This window comes from Thermobia domestica, chromosome 7 (genome assembly GCF_964235325.1).
Source record: "Thermobia domestica chromosome 7, izTheDome1.hap1.1, whole genome shotgun sequence".
Taxonomy (NCBI): Eukaryota; Metazoa; Arthropoda; class Insecta; order Zygentoma; family Lepismatidae; genus Thermobia; species Thermobia domestica.
Window position 1 is genome coordinate 179,068,761 of NC_137460.1, and position 8,437 is coordinate 179,077,197.

The following is an 8,437-nucleotide window of genomic DNA, read 5'->3' on the forward strand; positions in this document are numbered from 1 at the left end:
ACAACTCAAGATGAGTAATAACAAGGTTTAAACAGTACCCTTAATAACAGTGAGAGAGTTGTTTACATTTTTCCAATTTAATATTAGCACAAGATCCTCGGTAGGTTACTTCACAGAGAGGAAATTACCAATTACATTACTGCTCGTAAACATCTCATTGCAGAGAGAGAGAGAGTAGACCTACGGCTGTGTTGATTGACCTTCCCCCTTTTTGTACATAACATTTCCACTTCGTCCGCACCCAGCTGTTTGGAGGGCATATCCCTCAACATAATTTACAATCAACAGCGGCGGTAATAACAATACACACTGTAGGAACATTATGGGAAGTACAAGACCAGCCAATGAAATTAGACTCAACTCCTGACACTATCGCATCGAAGTACGAGCGGTATCGTATACCCACCGTCTTGGCGAGCCTCACTGAACTAGTGAGCAGCATTATAGCTAAACATAAAACGAAGACAACTCGATGATTTAAAATTTGTAGTGCGGCGACTTAATACTTGCATTGTGAAATATATATATATATATATATATATATATATATATATATATATATATATATATATATATATATATATATATATATATATATATTAATAGACAATACGGAATGCCCGCTACTGGACAAACATGAGCTAGCCATCACTAATCTCTCTTTACTTTATCAAAGGAGCATTTAAGAAAATAAACAATACGGAATGCCCGCTACTGGACGAACATGAGCTAGATGATAGCGAGTAATACATTATATACCTAGACAACTCTGGCAAATGATTTTATTCAAAGCTAGAAAGAAACGGTGTTGATATCAGACTACCCCACTGGCGTATGATTCGACTTACTGGATAGAGACTCACTTTCGTTTACTCGGACATGTTACTGACAAGACTCATTTTTGACAATGTTATAGACATTGTGAATTGACGCAGATAATATGTGAATACACTGAAGAACCAAGAAATTTATAATGTATATTATTGTTTGCTTATAACGATCTGTAGCAATAAAATGAACACATGAAGATAATAATATTATGACATTAGATATTGTGATCAAAAGCGACTTGATCGAATGTATAAACGTTGGACAATTTCTTTCACAACTTCCTGGACGATATCGGTTTCTTCACAGGACGGAATAAAGAATAGTAAACATAGTTACCTGGAAACAATGACCAATATCTCCTTACCAGACCAGTCCCAATGACTTCTCCAACATCTCACCATATAGCAGTCATGACCATAACTTCGGCACAGGTTGACCAAGAGATGACATCTCCTTAGTTAATGCCAAGTAAGCACATTTCTCCGCTATTTCCACCAGATAGACAGAAGTTCACTGCAAAGCTGTCACAACACTGTTGGTGAGTGAATAGGCGAAGAATCACTCAAGAAACTTCAACAAAATTGGAGGAGGACCGTTTATCCATTGGTAGTCCAGGAACGTTTAAATTCCACAGAAGCAGGTATGACCAATAACCAGTAACATAGGACGGAGTCCCTTATTAAGAAATCTGATGACACAGAATCACTACGTCAAAGGACGAGGCTACGCACGACTAAATGTAGTCCTAGAGACGAACTTGGAAAGTTCACTGAACTTCAATTCTCATCACAGCAGTGATTAGCAAGTATTACACCGATCCCAGTAATACGTCAGACACGCACATGCTGAGCAGGTTTAGATGAAGTCTTTATATTCCACTACATGTTCACTCCTCCAACACACTACTCGACCACAGCAATGCTTAAGAGGGCATTGATAATAAAAAGAACGACCGCTTACTGCACGATTCGCTGTAAATTTATGTCCAAAGACATGGACAAATTATGCTTCTCACTAAACTTCCGCCATGTTCGTTACAAGAAGCTAAGAAAAAAAGGGGGCGCTCCGCAGCCCGCTCGCTTCCTGATTGGTCATTCCATACTGCGCATCAGAGCATATTATGGAAACGACAACTTTAATAATAAAACAGATATAACTAAGTGGGAATAAAAATTATATAAATAAACGTTTATATATGTATGTTTATAATTAATCCAGTCAGAGCTATTCTCAAAAGCCGCTCAACGGAAAACATAGACATACAAAGAAAAGTAGCACACTATAGCTACACACACTGGTCCAATTGTCGACCATCTTGAATCCTTCATGAGAGTCGAGAATTGAGAAATATAAAAGAAATAACATTAACTAAGAGCTGATTAAACATTTCCACAAATAATCTCTTTGAGAAAATGTAACGCTCAAAGAGGAACGTTACAATATTTGTGCAAAGTTCAACTGCATCCTACCTCGGAAAATTAACGAATGAAGTTTAAGTTTGGTGATATGATATCGTTTAATTACAAGAATATGATTTCGTTATTACAATTCTCACGGATAGAATTGGTGAAAGAACCTGATGAGCTTATTGATTTGCTTCATCGATTTGGCTATGATGTTCCAGAGGTGGTTAATTATACCTGGAAACACATGGTGGATACTTATATTTCCAAGGGGATACGTGTACCTAACGAAAAATAACAACATTTGTTGATCGAACTATAGACACATTTTAAAGGTGGAAACGATATTATTTTTAGCAGAATATAAATTAATATTTGATAGCACAGATCTATATTGTGATATTGGTAAACTTGTAAGATGAAAAAGTTCAATCCATTGATATAGCTAGGTAAAACCTATGAACTTAATATCAGGACATATGAAATACAATGTATGGTGCCATAATTTGAAATAGTAAAGACATTTTGTAATTATATCTGTGCAAAAGGGAAAAGAAATAAGTATTAAGTGTACAAGTGAAAATGAAATAAAAATTCTGAATCCTATATCCAAGCTTGTAATACGATATTCGTTCAAAAACAATGATAAGAATACTGTTGTAGGAATAACAATTGAGAGCTCAACTTCATAGCTGAACAAGTCTATATGTTTGATGGAAGCGTAAAAAGAAATTGAACCCCGATACATTGTTCCATATCATCGAAAATGTCTTAAATACTAATGAACATTTTTCGTTTTCGGAAGAAGGTTAATTTTAAGATGTACATTGCTAATCTACGTAAGGGAAGGGCTCGAACCCATGGATTGCCTAAGTATGAGGATTATACCACTGTTTTGGAAAAATTGTACTACCCCAATGGAAAGAAATATGTATTGTCTTCCCAAGGCTATCTCTTCGGTAAGACTACGACCGATCATCGTCATAATTACGTGAATGAACTAAAGAAAGAAACTTGAGCGACTATTAAAACAGGCTAAGGATTTGTGTGACCATTGAACATCAAAATGGCTGTACTATTGCTGATGCGAAAAACGTACCAAGACAAAATAACCTCTGAGTGCCAGATGGTCATTTATGAGAACAAAATGAATTGAGATTATAATATTGTTAAAAATAAGAAATATAAAATAATAATGAGCTAATTTCGGAACAAATTAGTATTGATGTTCAACAGATTATCAACAAAGGAAAATAATCTAGTAAGCGCTACCGAATTCATACTTCTATCAGGTTATAAATGTTCCAGATTCTTGCTGTGGTGTCACTCCAATGAAGACGGTTTTTTTGATTTTTAAGAAAAATATCTTTATATCATTTATATAAAATCTAAATACTAATCCATTTATTGCTGATCATAAAAATAAATAAGCAATTTCCAATACACTAAATTTTCATTGCATCCTTTTGTTTTAACAGCAACAGTAAAATAAGACATGTAGAATTCTATGGAGTTGCGGCAGTATCAATTAAACCGCTGGAACAACATAATAGCCATTGGCTCGGTTCCATTTACTACTTTGCACACAATGATCTATTGTGTAAGTTATTATATGATAATTTTTTGTATCAATAGATTGCATGTTTATATTTAATAAAATTATTTTAAGTTGAAGAAATGCTTATTAATTTGTTTTGAAATTCAACAAAGTAGTGAGCTTGAGGAATCTTAAACAGCTAGTCTGGATAGTTAGAAAAAAATATTGTAATCTATGGTGTACTTTATGCTAAGTTTTTTCTTTACTATCGTTAGTTTTATTCTTACTCTTGATTGACTTTCAATTATACACATGTAATGTAGCCTTGGCAGTCATTCCCAATCACACAATTAGAAAGAGGATAAATAAAGAATTCTTATTTTATCACCATAAATTATTTTATTATATCCCACGCAAGCCATACTGCTTTCAAACTCATCTCAAATATCCAGTTCAATTTCTCAACATTTAAAAATTATTAGCATTTACTGTGAACAAAGCCTATTATTACTCATTTTCATCATTTAGGCACATTTATTCATTAAATACAATTTAATATGTACATTACATCAGCAAACACAAAACATTACCTATCCTAGCTAATCTAGCCTAATCTACCTAACCTAACTAACCTAGCCTAACTAAATACACAAATAACAACTCTCACTGCCAATGGAAAAAGGTGGATCATTGAAGTATATATTTTTCAATATTAATAACATTTCTATTATATAAATTAATTATCGAACAAGATTATTCATAGGATTCACACTGCTTGATAAACGCTCACATAGGAATGTTCCAGACTAGTCAGCATTATAAGTTGGCAACTGAGATATGTAAACGACCGATGATATGTTTTAAATGCTCATATTATCTCGCTATTATACAATGGCTATTATAGCTGAATGACACTGTGTTCAGCCGAATAACAAATTTGAATATTCATTGTATATTGATATTATCAGTACCCAATTGGCAACTAATCTATCATAAAGGATTCATCTGTGGCTTGACTGTGTTTTCGGAAGTTACATTTTAAACGATCTACTAAAGCATGCCCAAGGCACTCATAGAGTATCATTTATAGGCCTAATGCATGCATCACGAACAATTTAGAATACACTTCCTTTTATAGCTTACCTGGTCTTATGTGACGGAATTGTTGAAAATCTACTCACACATCCCTTTCATTATTGAGGAAATCACTCACGAATACTTAGGATGAATGATTCGTTCCCAGCTCAATATGTTTGATTAATGTTAATTTCACAAATGTGCTAAACCAGTCTCAATCACCAAAATGGCTCCACTTTCATGCTTTTCTTTTATCGGTCTCTAGTTAGCAAACGAGAAGGTTACCTGTATATATACGATTACCAATTGATTTCTCCAAATCTAGGGTTCCTTCTAATATATACCTTAGATAGGTTACGTACCAGTTTCCAATTTGGGAGTTAATTTAGATGGTTAGGTAACTTGATTTCGTCGTTTGTATCCTCGTCGTCAACTTACATCACACTACGTCACAATACTACGCGTATTCTCGGCTCCCTCGGAATTTCATTAACTATATACTATTAAATGTAAATTTATAAAATTCTATTTCTTTATCATTTTATACCAAAATTTTCTTACTCATTAAAAGAAAACAACTTACTTCTATCCTTCAATTACACTACTATAATTCGATATAAAATTATTTATCTCCTTTATTCACGTACTCCAACATGTCAGCCTCCAATGATAATATCGTTGAAACTAGGTAAGCTCTTATTTTACTTGATATTAAATACTGACGATTTAATAAATGTACTGAAATATCCTATTCAATTCCAATGATCGTCGAGTTTCCTTTCTAAACAAAATTTTATGAAATATATTTGAGTTATAATTAACTTTCATGTAGTTATCAATACTTACGTTGCCGTCTGCATGCCTATAATATATCGTTTATTTCAATCTTCATCTACTCTTATAAATATCAAACGAACTGAAAAAGTGAATATTATTAGATATATATAATAATAGAACTTTACCCTACTAAAATACCGTAATCTACATTACTAATAAGTAAAAATTCAAACCTGTATATGTTAAATATAAAGGTAAATAAACAACAACGAACTACATACTAACCACAGTTAATGGCACAGTTTTAGAAAATACAGTCCCTGACATTAACCCACGAAAATAAGAAAATGGTTTGTTAATATATGTACAAACAAATAATTATTAAAATGATACACATTGATGGAAAGCAGGCTGTAACATTTTCTCCCGGCGGCTGAAGAAAAAATAATTATTAATTCTGAAAGAATTAAGGATTATTTTTCGATTACTTAAAATTTCTTAATAACTCCTCTTTTTTCTTCGGAAGAATCAAATAATTTTATATTAGTCAAATTTTGACTCGGAACTTCTTTCCCATTCAAATCTTTCAATACAACATAGTTTTTTCTTATCTCAATTACCACATATGGGCCACTATAAACTGGTATATATTTATGTGTAATTTTTCTATATGCATCAGAGAGGAAATGAGTTCCTACCATCACCAAGTCTCCCTTTTTAACATTTACAGGTTTAGATAATTTTAATAGTATTTTTCGTTTTCTTTTTATTAACAATCTGGGAAGTACCTGAATATACCTTTTCGAATCTTCTGCATCTTGTAATTCTAATGGCCAGGGAAAATTTTCTCTAAATTTACAAGCAGCCGAAAATGAAATAAAGATATGAGCAGCCGTGTTATTTATACTACTGTTGTAAGAATAGTTGAGAAGATCCTGAGCAGTTTGCAATACCTTCCACTTTGCATGATTGTTATGACACATTAATCGTATTCTTCGGTTTAACTCACCATTTGATCGTTCCACAATCCCGTTTCCTTTCGGGTTATACGGAGTAGTCAAGATATGTTTGATATTATGCTCGACGAAATAGTTTTTCCATTTTCAGGGATAAATTGTGTACCTTTATCCGAAAAATGTGACTCGGATATGGAATAAGATAGAAATAATCTTTGTCTAAGACTCTAATGATTTCTGCAACTGTCGCCGTTTTAAGTGGTAGGTAACATACAAATCGATTATAAACATCAATAACGGATAAAACAAAATACTATCCGAAACTGCAAGGGAGTTTCCCTACAATATCGACACAATTTTTGGTGTAGCCTCTCTGCGTTTATGTGAAGATCTTCTCGCGCCAGGATTTGATTAGAAAATTTTGTACGCGCACACAATTCACAATTTTTAATGTATCGTGTGAATGTTTGTTTTTGTTTCCACCAAAAATACAGAACGCGCAAATTTTATACACTTATTTACTCCAAAGTGCTCCGTCTTATGAATATTTGCTATTACTTTGTCAACTAACTCAACAGGATTACTAATAATCAAGGTTGTAGTTTAGATCTTCTCACAGCTTAAATTATGTATTAATTTTATATTCTCGTTTTTGGGAGTGATATTTAGTTTTTGTTGTAATTGTCTACAATATGGATCCGAAGATTGTAAATTTTCCAATTCATGATAAACCAATTTTTGGAATCATATAATACAAAATGTATGATATTGAGTTAAGTCGTCATTACTTTCTGGGGTATGTCTACTTAATATATCGGCTATTTCATTGTCCTTTCCTTTTATATGTTCAAATTTGAAGTCAAATCGTTGAAGTTTTAACAAGATTTTTGTTGTTCTTGGGTCTAAATTTTGCAAGGTGAACGCAAATGTAACTGCACTATTGTCACAATGAACTGTAACCCTTCGACCTAGAATATAATGTGAAAATCTTTCACACAAGAACAAAACTGCCAATAATTCTAATTTAAGCACTGTGTAAGGTGCTTCATATAATTTTAATTTCCTGCTAGCATATATATTCAATAACTAATAATTCCCCTGTATCATTGTATTGAGCTAAATAACCTGCCAAATTTTACAAGGTAGCGTCCGAGAATAAATGAAAAGGTTTATCGAAATCCGGTTGACATAAGGCTGGCGGTTCACTTATTAAGATTCGCAACTGCTGGAATAGGTCTAATTTCGGGAGTCAAGGTAAATTTATTGGTTTTCTTTAGGAGATTAAATAAAGGTGAAGTCAATGCGGCAAAATTTGGAATAAATTTACGCCTCCATGACAATAAACCAAGAAGAGGCCTATCTCTTTTTGGTAGTGAGTAGTGGAAAATTTTTAATGACTTCATTTTATATTGGATTCGGTTTTATTTCGATTCCATTTATGAAATGGCATAAAATAAAATTTCCCTTTGAAAGAATTTGCATTTCCTAAAGTTTAAGGCGAAATTACCCAATTCCAAAATTTTGAATACTTCTTCCAAATGAATAAAATGATCAGCTACATTTTCACTAAAACAGAACACGTTATCAAGATATATTACTACAAAATGTCTAGTGTCCAGTCCAAAGTATGAGTTCATTATATTTTGGGAAACGCTCGGACAAGATTTTAACCCCATAGGTAAAACACAGATCATACTGTCGGCCTAAATAAAGAAAACTGGTACACTTATAAGATTCTGGATCAAGTCGAACTCCCTAATAACCCATAGTAGCATCCATTGAGCTAAAGATCTTTTCACCAGCAATTCGGGTATTTCACCAATCGCTTCTACCTGTATTTTTGGTGAGATAAATAT